The sequence below is a fragment of the Pteronotus mesoamericanus genome, unplaced genomic scaffold (genome assembly GCF_021234165.1).
Source record: "Pteronotus mesoamericanus isolate MK-2021 breed Mesoamerican mustached bat unplaced genomic scaffold, CSHL_Meso_final scaffold_167, whole genome shotgun sequence".
Taxonomy (NCBI): Eukaryota; Metazoa; Chordata; class Mammalia; order Chiroptera; family Mormoopidae; genus Pteronotus; species Pteronotus mesoamericanus.
Window position 1 is genome coordinate 46,993,939 of NW_026555308.1, and position 14,371 is coordinate 47,008,309.

The window sequence follows — 14,371 nt, forward strand, 5'->3', positions numbered from 1 at the left end:
TGAGTAATAGAAGGATTTTCAGAGGAATGCATTACATTATTATGGCAAAAGGAGAGGATTAGGATCACAAGAGTTCAACCATGGGCCTTGTCATTGACCAGCAGCAATGTCTTGAGGACTCGATTTATTCATCAGTATAATGAGGCATTTGGAACACTGAAGTCCTTTGTAGTCGAACGCTGTGATTCTACCATGACCCTCAATAAAGGATTCAAACCTGAACCGAACTCTGAATCCTTTGCAGTGCATTTGCTTTAAAATATATTTTGCTACTTTTAAAAATGAGAAATTGTGTATGCATACCTTACAGCAGCCACTGGGCTTTATATCAACTTGCTCTTGATAGTTTTATACCTAACGGACAGCATATATCAAGAGGATGATCCTCTCTCTAACTCTTGACATATTTTACATTATCACACCAATGCTTTTTCAGCTACTTATGCCAATGCTACAGTGCTAGTCAAGGTCTTAAGGCGTCCTTGGTTGATTTAAGTGAAATGGAGTTTTAGGTGCTTCATAATACTTTGTATTAAAAAAATACATATGTTTTAGTGGGAACTGTGGGTGGATGACTGCAGTGAGTGATGGGAAAAATACATCTTTCTGCAGGTCATAGAAATCCATCCTTAAATTATGTCTGTGTGGTTATAATAATGAAATGCCTCTGAAAATCACTGTTTTTCCAATGGCAGAGGTAAATTAATGCTCAGTATTGCATTGGAGTAGTACTGGTTTCTTATAAAGTTGAAAATTGAGTGCCTAGCTGAGTATCCTAAACCAAAAGATTTAGTGAGATCTGAATGTTCTATAAACTTCAGTCTGATAAGCACAATTGTTGCAAATAACTGGCCTGTTATTGCCGTATTGATGCTGTTTCTCCCAAAGCAGTTTCTGTGCTCGGGACATATCAAGTCAGTCAGATATAGGTGTTTCTAGATCATTCAAAATAATAATTTATGATCTTGCCAAAGAAATAGTTATCATTCTCTGAATAACATCATGAAGTTCATTTTCTCTCCAGTAAATTTAGGAAAAGGTCAGATTAAAATGTTACTGAGAATGCAACAACTTGGACAAATTTTACAAATGTTTTGCTGAGCAAAAGAAATCAATTCCATGGCAACATGTGGTGATAGATATAAGAAAGTATTTTATTTTGGAGAGGTGGAGTGTGGAAGCAGGAGCCACGGATCGCCTGGTGGGGGGCGTGAGGGAACATTGTACAGAGTAGTGATAATGATTTATATTTTATTTTGTGTGGTGCTTACACAGGTATAATACAGCTGTCAAAGTCTATTACCTCTAACATTTAAGTTCTTTGCATTTCACTGCATTGATATTGTCATATTGGGACATACTCTAACCAAGCGAGCTACCCAGCCATGGCAGTGGAGAGTTCTTGTTACTTCAGGTTCTCCCCTGAAGCTTTCTGCGTGAAATAAAATGATTTCTCCCAAATCTACCCTTTCCAAACACAAAATTCCATTTTTTCCCATTAACAGTACTTACATGTAGGCATTCCAAGGGACCCTGTTCCTGCCTATTGGATCACTACAATTCAATGGTTTATTTAACTACTAAAGCTATTACGCTTATGCTATGTTTTTAAATCACCATATCAACAAATAGTCCACACAAATATTCTGGAAGAATATTTCTAACACTTAAAATATACCAAATGTCTTTTTGAGGAGGATCAAAGGACTTAGCATGAGCTGAAAATCTTATTAGGCCCAGTTACTGGCAATAATTTTCAATGTCTTTGTAAAGTTACACAGAAGCTTTCATGATATACTGGTTTCTGTCTCCTTCCATGAAAATCTGCTAAGAAATCTGCTTGAGCTTCTGAGTGTCCCCTTCTTTCCTCTCTGTACACATTGCATACACAAGACAGGTTTATTTTCTCTAAGTTCTAGATTTTCCCACGTTAAAAATGTAAGCATCTATGTTTCTATCTCAGTTTCTTTCTGTCTCTAAATTCTGTATTTCTACTTTTTAATGGTAAATTATTTTTATTTGAATAACTTAATTCTAATCCAGTCTATAAATGTTTCCATCCAGTCCAGAAATGCAAGTTTTTGCTGTAATGAACTTTTAGGCTTGTGAGGAAAAGATGGGTTTAACTGATAATTCTTCCAGAAGCAACTTGAGTGTGGTTTCCCCAACATTAACATTTATAAACCATTCATCAGGGTGGTGGTATTTTTCTCTTTCAATTGTCTGTCCATGCAGCCTGGCTCCCCCAGCAGCCACACACACATCACAATGCTTTCTAGCTCTATAACCTATTTAAATGCCAAACTCAAATAAGTACTTTAAAATTCATTGGAATTTTGTGGCTTAAAACACTTTTCCCTCAGTAAACCTAAAATAAAGTTGTCAGGTTTAACAAATAAAAATACAGGATGCCCAGTTAAATACTAACTTGAGATAAACAACAAATAACTGCCAGGATAAATACGTCTCATGCAATATTTGGGACACACTTATACAAAAATTACCTATTGTTCATCCAAAATCCAAATCCACCTGGGGACCCTGCATTTTATCTGGCAATCCAACCTAAAAGAAAATCTCTGTGTATCTACTACCTAGTCCAACAAACAGACCAGTTTCTGCAATGCATGAGACTGGAGATGTTTTATACCATAAGTTAAGAAAAGCAACATATCCTTAAAAGATACAGTCACTAAATGATCACAGAATCTTGAAATGTCTACAGGAGCATGGAGGCTATTTTTCAAGTGATTCAGGTATCAGTGGGGGTTATGTCTGTTTTCTGAGTGATGGACTTTTGGTTTTATGAGTTTAGTAGATTCCCGAGTATAAGAAGAAAATGTATCTACCCTAACAAATGGGAAGTGGAACATGAGCTGCGGAGAAAATAAGGATAAGTCAACTAGCACATTCGGGAAGGGTGAAATGAAAATGAAAACATTTCATTTGCCTTTCTCATCCCCTCTGGCTTAGTAATGAGTGTTCAAGCTACCTAATCTGTGACTCTGACTCAAAACACAAATTAATAAGGACTTTCTTTCAAATGAAGCTTTTATACATAGCTATGCAAGCAGCTCTGAAGACCAGAGAAGTAGCTCAAATTTTGGAACCTTGGAGGCTCTACAGATTATACTGGGTTTCAACTAGTTACTGAATTTTAGGTAACAAGAATCTTGGCCTTAAAATTGTTCAGGAGAAATTAAGTCAAGAATAAAAGCTTCACATTCTGAAAATAATCGAAACACAACACCTTTGTATTGTGGGAAATAAAATTAAGAGAGGATACATGATTGGAAGGAAAACACTAAAATTCTGCTCATTCAGGTTCCTCAAATTGGTACCAAAGGTGGCAATCTCTGGGTCTCCTGTCACCTACTCAGAGTTTGACACAAGGATGACCCCCAGGAGCAGCCTTTCTGTGCTTGAGGATTGATTGTTCAACACTTGAAATGAGCTTTGGATCAGCCTTGGCAGAAGTCCACCTAAGCCTCTTTCGTGAAGGCCAAGCTATCAGATTCAACTGCCACTCTTGTCCCACCCTGTTCAAAGACCCTATTGTCGGGGTATCCAGTGAAAATTTGTATTGGAATCTGGAACATCCACCTCCCTCCACCTCCAGCCTGAGGAATTCTGACTCTTCCATGATTTCCAGAAGCCTCTGGGTGCCGTTCTCCGTGAGGTCAATCTGCCCTTCGCCAGCCCTGGGGCTGGAGGACGACATGTCCAGATGAGTCTGAGGTCTGACGGGGGCGTGAGGAGTCTGCTGCTCCACTGGGGGGTGACCACTCTCAACGCTGCCACCTTTAGGGATATGCCCTGGGAGGCCACCATCCTCCTCCATAAACCCCTCATTGCATTGATATTGTACTACACTAACCCCCCCCCCCAAAAAAAGGATATGAAAAGAATATTATTCTGAAAAATTAGTATTTCTATACAAAATATTATTAAAGCTTTGAATTAAGATGGAGACTGCAAATTTCAAAATGGCATCTTAAGGAACTCTTTAGATCGTATTTCCCATGAAAAAAACCAAAAAAGGTAATAATTACAGAAAACCGCAATCATTTGAAGTTTGCAGAAGTTGTCCTAAGGGCAACTCATGCCCTGTGTTAATATATAAGACACTGTGACATCTTGTGGTAATTTGTAACCAGAAGGATCACAACATCCACTATCATTGCAGGTTGCGGCAGAAACTTCTTCAATGAAAATAATTATGTGCTTTCTAAAAATGAATGACCATTAACAAAAATGTTCCCTTAAAACTGGGTTACTGGATACTGCCCAGAGGGTCTTGGACTGGACTTTGACAACTATAATGTGTACTCCTTGCTTCCTGCCTTTATTTCAGAAGATTGTGCTCTCCAGAAACTCCCGAAGCTGATTGTCCTGTAGAAGGCTTTGGAGTCAGAAAGAAAGGTTTTAATCTGTGTCCTATCACCTGCTATCTGTGTTTTGATGGGGAAGATCTTTATCTAAGGTTGTGTTTCCTTATCTGTAAAATGGGGATAATACTTTCCAGGTTGTGAAGATTGAATTGATAATTGAGAATTTTTATTATATATGCAACTATAAATATTGTTTCAGAAATCCATATGCCAATACACTATATTCTCTGGGTATTTTTCAGTAGTGTAGGCAATACTGTAATTTATCTGGGAAGAAAAAAAGTAAGTATGAGTCATAGCATCTCATGGTGCTATTACCAAAGTGGGATGGGCCTAGTGATATTTTGAAGTAGTTCAAAAGTATTTTCTGAAGTCATTTTCATCATTAGAAGTGTCTTCTTTTTACCAGTTTCTCTGCCTTAATTTTTTTCACTTTTGCTATTTCCTTCCTTCCTTCCTTCCTTTTGTTCCCATCTATCCATCCACCCCATCCATTTATTCATTCATCTACCAATCTACCCACCCACCCACCTACCTATCATCTATTTTTCTTTCTATCTTTCTGTCTCTCTAATTTTGAGAGGAAACCGGGAGTAGCTTGGGAAGAATTTAGAGGAGTGGATGCAGGTGGGAGGATGTGTCTACTTTGACAATTAAATTTATTACCTTGATTGTCTGGGATCCCAATGAAAACTGTAATCATGAGGAGGCTATCTCAAGACTTTTAACTACTGTTACTGTCAATGAGTCTTTACTAAAATAAATTGAACCAGATGTTTTTAGTGGGTATTGGTGGCTGTTTTGGTAACACATAATCAAACTAGTTCTATTTAGTTTGAAATACAGTTTTAATCCACAGAATATCTTCATTTGAGAAATACCAATGTGTCCTTTACAATAATGAAGTTGTGGCTCTTTCTAGGGCCTTTCCTTGAAAGGACCCATAACGGCAGATGATCACGTTGTAGATGAAAGGAACTATGACTAGAGACACAAGGATGCCTTCATCAAAGGCCATTTGTAACAGAATGAACTATAAAATCTTAATTGGGATATGCTTGAAATTTCCCCTTTGCTTCCCTAGATGTTTTAAGGCTAGCTTTTATATCTATTGATGTCCTTGGAAGAAGACATTCATTCCATATTCAGAGGTCTAGAGTCACTTATTATTTTGTGTATAATCACAGGGTGATCTTTGGACTGCTGAGAAATTAATGCCAGTATGTGAGCATTAAATATTTAATTTAATATCTATTAAAATATCTACCATGTACTCCCCCATGGGTTAGAGATAATAATAAAGTCAAGGAAAACATTCTTGTCAAACACAGGGCTCTCGTACAATTGGGAATAAAGGCAATAAATGGGCATATACAGTATAACTTGGGAACTGTGATGAGGACACAGTTGGAATTTCTGACCCAGTCAGAGAAGACTTCTTGAAAAAAGTGAGAAAGACATGTCTTAGCTAAATTAGAAGAAGGAATAGGCACTAACTAGGGAAAGAGTAGCTGGGAAGACCCTTTCCTTCTTATCAAGGAAAGGGCGTGTGCAGAGGCTTGGAGGAAAAAGCCAAGCAAAACCAAATCATGTGTTTTAAGAACGAATGATTGAGTGAGTGGCAGTGAAGGAGCAAAGGGAGAACTGGAGGGGAATGAATCAGAGGAGTAGACAGAGAAGGGCCTGTTAAGTCTTATCAAGGACTTCTACTGTTATTGTGTGGTCAATGGTGAAGGATTTTGAAAGATTCAAAGAAAGACTGACCGTGACCTGTTATTTTTGCTTTACGTAAGTCAGTATGTGGCAGGGAATTAGAGATGAACACAAGTGAAAGCCAGGATATCAGTTACAAGACAGTTGCAGTAAGCCAGAATTGCAGCGATGAGGATCGGGACTAAGTAATTAGTAGGGATAATAGGGAGAAAAAGGAGGATTGTAGAGATGTAGATTAAATAGAATCCTCCGACTGCTTTTCCTTGGATAAAGGCTGTGAATAAGACAAGACTAAGTCCAGGTTTCTGATGAGACCATTTGCCTAGAGGGGGGCTGCTGTTCACAGAAACAGGGAACAGAAAAGAAGCAATGACGGTGGGGTTGAATGGGAGGGCATAGAGGATGTATTTGATTTTGTATATGATACACTTAAATTATTAGACCAATACATGGAAATTTCCAGTATGCAATTGGATATAAAGTCTGAAATCTAAGAGGAAGTTATAGGCTAACGAATAGATTTAACAGTCACACAGATGAAGACTGAGGCAGTTGTAGTAGATGGAATTGCTGTAGGTGAACGGATACAACAGGAAGAGATTCTTATCCAAAGTCATATCCTAGTGTTCAATGGTAATGACTTTAGCTGAATTCATCCAAAGCCAGTCAAAGTTATTACTTACTTAGGTCCACTACAGCAAGACTTTTATAAAAACCCAAACAATAGTAGGTAATTGACTAACATGTCAGCAGAATAAACTAGTTTACCAAAATTATTCAGTGAAAGGAATTAATACAAAAGCTGTATTCCATTATAACAAAATACATTTTTTGTCTGATAATTCATTATCATATTACATTTTCAAAGAGTCGCTATGGTTTTACTTGTGTTATAACTCATTTTTCTAAGTGTATCAAAGCTCTAAGGATTCATATAGGGTGTAGAATTTATGACTTTGCATTTTCTTAAAACATCAGGTAAACATACATATTGCTGGCATTTAGTAAGTGTTTTACTGTGTTAGGGGGACAATAAAAACATATTAACCATGATTTGTTGCTAGCGATTACATCTAATTAATATTTGTTGGATTACAACTCAGTTCTAACCATAACTTAATCTTTGCAGCAAATATAAGTATTCTATTGTATAAGGGAAAGATTTTTGTAGTAGAGCTGAATGTGGTTAGAATATGTAAGGAGGAGGTAGTATTAATGATATTATTAATTTATACTGGTTATCAGCTAGATGAGCTACTCTGTTCAACAGATGATCTACTCATATTGTTATTTCTCATGATTTTATTCTTTTTTCTGCTTTTGTTCTTTAAAGAATACAAGTCACATTGGATTAGGAAACACCCTTACTAACTTCATTTTAACTTTATTATACCTGCAAAGACTCTATTTCCAAATAAGGTCACATCACAGGTACTGGAGGTTACGACTTCAACATATTGGTATTTTTTTGGGGGGGGCAAAATTCAACCCAGAATGATGGTCTTTCACCTAAGATCAACTAATTTCTATACAACTAGAAAGTAAATAATTGGCAACAAAGTAGAATTTAATATTTTCACTTTCTTTGATGTCACAGAGAAAGCTAAAGAACTAGTCAGTCTCCAACAAGGTTTTTTCCTCTTGATCTGTTGGAAGATACTTTTTAATGGTGGCATGCACAGATTCAGGGAAAAGTAAGCAGATTAACTTTCCATGGTTCAGAAACAGAGAACTCCCTTTGGATAACCATTGTTTATACAGGATGTGGCAAAAATAGGTTTACAGTTGTTTTTAGGGGAATCTAATAATTAATAAATAATAATCCAAGAATAATCTGTTTCACATAGTCACAGCTGTAAACCTACTTTTGTCCTACCCTGTAATATCATTGCAAATATTTTAAAGAATTGAAAAGATTGTTAATTATTAGTGCCCTGTGGGATTTTTTGGTGTCCTTCCCACTTATAAGTTATAATGATACACTCAGTAAGGAAGGGGAAAAGAGACTGCAGGTGTCAAATGGCTGGCATTTTTCACCCAAGCTTTCCAGAAGGTATACTTCTACCAGGTGTGTATGCAAGTGCCCACTTGGCTACATTCTCAATGGCATTGAATAAAAACATTTCTGTTCAGGAGGTGCATTATATCTCATTAATGTTTTAGTTGGCACCTACCGAGTAATTTAATGATTAACAGTTAATTAACTTAGATATTTGTTATATTCAATGAAGGTAATGTTTCATTTGTCATTTTTCTTAAAATTTTGGCGATGTCTTATACTTTTTAACTTTATAAGTTAATATGTACCTATGGCAATGTAGTCTTATACTTTTTAACTTATAAGTTAAATATGTCCCTATGGGTAGGAAAAGTACATGCAGATGCATAACAAAAGCTAAACATTTTTCAGAAAGATGGTAAATGAAACTTATCTATTCTCGTTCATTCATTCATCAAACTAATTGATGTATCGAAGACTGAATATACTTCAAGCATTAGGCTGAATTAGCCATGGTTCCTGCTCATACGAAATTCACAGTCTGGTAGTGGATAGATAGATATGTAAACTAATATTCCTACCAATATGAACAGAGTCATGTATAAGAAGTGCTGAGAGTACTGAAGAGAGAAGATTTAGTATCTCTTGGGGGATGAATAAGGGAAGCCTACATTAGCTGGATGACAATGATGAGTGCAGGTAATTCAGGCAGGAGAGGAAGGAAGGGTATATTTCAGAGAAGAAATAAATGCATGTGCAAAAATATGTAGAAACGTTTCAACTAGACTCTGCATTGTAAATGATGATAGTGGTCATTTGTGGCTTTAGCCCTTTGTCTTGCACACTGCATGCTTAATTTAAAAATAAATCAGTAAGTGGATTTGTGCAAGCATGCAATAAAGAATGGGAGGAGACGAAGGAAAAGGAAGCGGTTTGGTGTGGCTGGACTGTGGGGTGGAGTCTTGGTGCCCGTGTTGCTGCCACAGCGGGAGGGGTGGTTTGTGCCCCTGCACCTGACATTTATTCCATTCAGTAAAAGCATGTCTGACTTTTTAATTGACACTGTAAATTATTCAGTAATGAATAAGTATTAAATATGCATAATAGTGGCTAAGAAGTTGGAAATATTTTAGTTTTTAAATTAATTTCATAATCTTTTCATTTGAAAATTACCTAAAAGTAAATCCAAGGTTAGTATAGTTTTAAAAATGTTTTGGCAAGATTCCTATATATTAATGCTGGAAAAAAAAAGGAAACAGGTATTATTGCTGTCAAAATATAACTTATTACTTAGATTCTGTCATCTGTGGAGGGGATGGTATGCATCTGCTTCAGAGACGCCAACAAACCTCATGTACTTTTCTGACATTGTTTCTTTGTAAAACGTTGAGGATGTTCATGACTTCCACTGTCTCCAAGTGTTAAGTCTAATGAAAGTTCTCTGAGAATACTGCCTTGGTGTGTGTCCCAAATAATAGTCATATAATTTGGAGGCCAGGTTCTGAAGCTACATGAAGTACATGTTCTGATGTCATTTGTTTTTCTTTTTTTATTTATTGTTGTTCAGTTACAGTTGTCCTTGACTTTCTTCCCACTGCTCGCCCCTGCCCCGTCCCCACCTCCCCTCATTCCCGCTGTCAGTCCCTGCGCCCTTTTGGTGCCCGTGAACCCTCTATTCATGTTCTTCTGCCCCTTCCTCCTTCCCTCATTACCCTCCTCCCCCCTCCCCTCTGGTCACTGTCAGTTTGTTCTGTATTTCTGAGTCTTTGGTTCTATTTTCCTCATTTGTTTGTTTTGTTAATTATGTTCCACTTGTAGGTGAGACTATATGGTATCGGTATTTCCCTACTTGGCTTATTTTACTTAGCATAAAGCTGTCCAGTTCCATCCATGCTTTTGTGAAAGATAGGAGATCCTTCTTTCTGCTGCACAGTATTCCATTGAGTAAATGTACCAGTTTTTTGATCCACTCATTTACTGATGGGCAACTAAGGTTGTTTCCAGTATTTGACTGTTGTGAACTGTGCTTCTTTGTACTTTGGGGTACATGGGTCCTTTTAAATTGGTGATTCAGGATTCTTAGGATATAGTCCCAACGGTGGGATTGCTGGATCAAAAGGCAGTGCCATCTTTAGTTTTTTGAGGAAATTCCACACTGTTTTCCGCAGTGGCTGTACCAGCCTGCACTCCCACCAACAGTGGGCTAGGGTATCATTTTCTCCACAGCTTCGCCAACACTTGTTGTTTGTTGATTTGTTAACAATGACCATTCTGACTGGTGTAAAGTGGTATCTCATTGTGGTTTTAATTTGTATCTCTCTAATGGTTAGTGATGTTGAGCATTTTTTTCATGTGTCTCTGGGCCCTGTGTATGTCCTCCCTGGAGAAGTGTCTGTGCAGGTCCTCTGCCCATGTTTTAATTGAATTTCTTGCCCTCCTGGTGTGAAGTCATGTGTGTTCCTTATGTATTTTGGAGATCAAACCCTTATCCAAGGTATTGTTGACAAATATGTTTTCCTGTATGGTTGGTTGCCTTTCCATTTTGTTAATGTTTTCTTTAGCCTTGCAGAAGCTTTTTAGTTTGATGTAGTCCCATTTGTTTATTCTTTCTTTTATATCTCTTATTCTAGGGGATATATCAGTGAAAACATTGCTGCATGGAATATATGAAATTTTCCTGCCTATGTTCTCCTCTAGGACTTTTATGGTGTCATGGCTTATATTTAAATCTTTTATCCATCTTGAGATTATTGTGGTGTATGGTGTACATTGGTGGTCTAATTTCATTTTTTTGCATGTACTTGTCCAGATCTCCCAACACCATTTATTGAAGAGGCTATTTTTACTCCATTTTATGTTTCTGCCCTCTTTTTCAAATACTAACTGACTGTAGTCACATGGGTATATCTCTGTTCTGTTCTATTGGTCTATGTGTCTGTTCTTATGCCAGTACCAGACTGTTTTGATTATAGTGGCCTTGTAATACAGTTTGATATCAGGTCCCTCCTACTTTGTTCTTCCTACTCAAATTTGCTGAGGCTATTCAGTGTTGTTTATGGTTCCATATACATTTTTGAAATATTATATATCTGTGAAATATATTATTGGTATTTTGATAGGGATTGCATTGAACCTATAGATTAATTTGGCTAGTATGGACATTTTAATCATGTTAATTTTTTTTTAAAGATTTTATTTATTTATTTTTAGAGAGGGGAAAGGAGAGAGAGAGGGAGAGAAACATCAATGTGCGGTTGCCTCCAACATGTTCCCTACCGGGGGGACCTGGCCTGCAACCCAAACATATGCCCTAGACTGGGAATCGAACCAGGCGACCCTTTGATTCACAGGCCGGCACTCAATCCACTGAGCCACACCAGCCAGGGCTAATCATGTTAATTTTTCCAATCCATGAACATAGTATATGCTTCCATTTATTTGTGTCTTAATTTCTTTCTTCCGTGTTGTATAGTTTTCTGAGTCCAGGTTTTTTACCTCCTTGGTTAAGTTTATTCCTAGGTACTTTATTTTTCTTGTTGCTATAGTAAATGGGATTTTTTCCTAATTTCTGTTTCTGTTATTTCATTATTTGTATACAAAAATACCATTGATTTCTGAATGTTGATTTTGTATTCTGCTATTTTGCCAAATTCATTTATTATGTCTAGTAGTTTTTTTGTGGAATCTATGATGCGATTTCTTCTTCTTGGCTTCTATAATCAAGCTGAAGGTCTGTGTTGTATTCTACTTTGTGTGTCTGTAGGAGTAAAGTTTAAATAGAAATTTTGTATCTGTGTGAAGTGCACTACTGAATAAAGGTTCTTAGGATGCTCCATGACAGCAACTGTTCATAATTAGAAAGAATTTCCTGTCTTAAATCTTAGTTGAAAGAGTAATATATATTTTTATACAGACTTTTTGTGGTGATCACTCTGTTAGTTGTATAAATGTGAAATCTCACTGTTATACACCTGAAACTAATATAATATTGTATGCCAACTATACTTTAATTTAAAAAGCTTTACATTCCAGAATGAAAAACAGTATTTATAGATACAATCCTAATGCACACACATACTGTAAATACGATAACTGAACTTATGTGATTAAAATATCCCGAAACAGTTTGTGAAGTCCCTCAGCTCACCACAAAACATTTCCAGTCCTTCAGTAGCTGATGTTAATCAAAATTTCTGTGCATTTTCATGCTCATTATTGGAGGTGTTCCACACTTGGACATGATTTAAATTCCATAAAAATGCAATGACTCTGGAGCTGGCATTAACATGTTATTAAGATGACAAGTTATAATTGGTGCATCTTTAGATGGGGTTGGTGATAGAGGTTTCCCATTTATTAATCCTATCAGAGGTCTTGCATGACTGCTCATTAATCATTTCCCTTTCATTAAGATGTCTCAAGATATAACAGAGCCAAAAAAAAAATCCATTGTCCTGTAACACTTTGCCTGAATGTCTTGGTCTTGGGTGGCTAAGAATGACTCCGCATTTGGCATATGGATTTGCTCTGCTGATTCATCGCCTTTCTGTTCTCCAGTCATTCCCCAACGACATTATCCCCGAACTTATGAATTGCCAAACAGTTGAGAGTCATAATTCCAAGTTCAACGCTGTGAGGTATGTTCAGGTGTGGAGTTCTGGAAGTAAAGCTGCTCTGGGTGAAACATGGTTTGATTCAATTTTAGCATATACGCATGAACTTAATTGGTTATTGGCAAATTACTCTATATTTTATGTCTCAGTAAAAAGCTCTCAGCACACATAATAAAAATAAGTACATATAAAATAGAAATAGATTCCGTCTTCTGAGTTTTCTGCTTTGTTCCTTACATATTCATTTTTTTGCATTTATTAATAAGCAAGGGGCAGTGGCTTCCAGCTATTTAAGAGCACTATAGAAAAATTAAAGGCTAATAAACATTTAAAAAATTGAGTTTGAAAATAGTCTTCCTCTTCCCTTAAGGAATAGTAAAATACTGCTATAGTTTGTTAGTCATGAGAGACCTCAGTTCAGGTGCAATAACTTGTGTATCAAAACTACCATATTTTGCCATGTATAAAGTGCACTTTTTTTGCCCAAATTTTTGAGGGAAAAATAAGGATGCACATTATACATGGGTAGTGCTAATTCTGTATTTATATACATATTTTTAATTCTTTTATTTATGTTTATGCATTAAAAGTGTAACTCTAGAAAGCAATAACAATATCCAAATGCAAAGTGATACCCTGGAATATGATATGGTTTTGTTTCTCATATAAATAAATAAATAATTGAATTAAAAATAAAAAGAAAGGCCCTGGCTGGTGTGGCTCAGTGGATCAAGTGCGAGCCTGTGAACCGAAAGGTCACTGGTTTGATTCCCAGTCAGGGCACATGCCTGGGTTGTGGGCCAGGTCGCCAGTTGGGGGCATGTGAGAGGCAACTAATCAGTGTATCTCTCTACATTGAGGTTTCCTTCCCTCTCTTTCTCCCTCCTTTCCCCTCTCTATAGAAGTAAATAAATAAAATCATTGTACAAAAACAAAAAATGAAAGGTTTTCTTCCTGAAAGTATGGGCCCAAAACATGGGCATATATGCATATATTTTACTACAAGAAAAATATTTTAAAATATAGGCACTCCAACAAATTTTTAATGGATCAGAATAAATGAGATAACTTGTGATATGTCTTACCGTGTCTTGACATACACTGGCATTGTGGTTGTATTTTAGAAAATGCACTGTATCTTTATATATTAGTTTTTTTGCCCTCACACAAACCAGGATATTGTAATGTAAACATCAGTTTGAGGATATGACTGAATATTGACCTTGGTTGTGCTGGCAGTGCTATGAAATACAGCTTCCATACCCTACGGAAGTTCAGGCTACCCTGCTAGAGACAGGTCATGTGAAAGGCGTGTGGCGGAAGAGAAGAGAGGAGTCATGTGGAAGGAGTTTTCAGGCTTTGGGGATGGGCAACGGTTCACCTGGCTTGAAGATGATAGTATATATATATATATATTTTTTTTTTAAGAGTTTTATTGAGACATAATTCACATACCATGAAATTCACTCCTTAGGTTGGAAAATCAATACTTTTTAATATTCGCAGAGTTGTGATTTTAATCATGTACCATAGGAACTTAAATTGTAAACAACTTGAAAACAGCTGTGCAGAGGGGTGGCAGGAGAGGGTGAAAGAAAGGAACACCTGCCAGGCTCACTCTCCTATTTAGTCTTCTTTGCTGCCTCCTCCCTGCT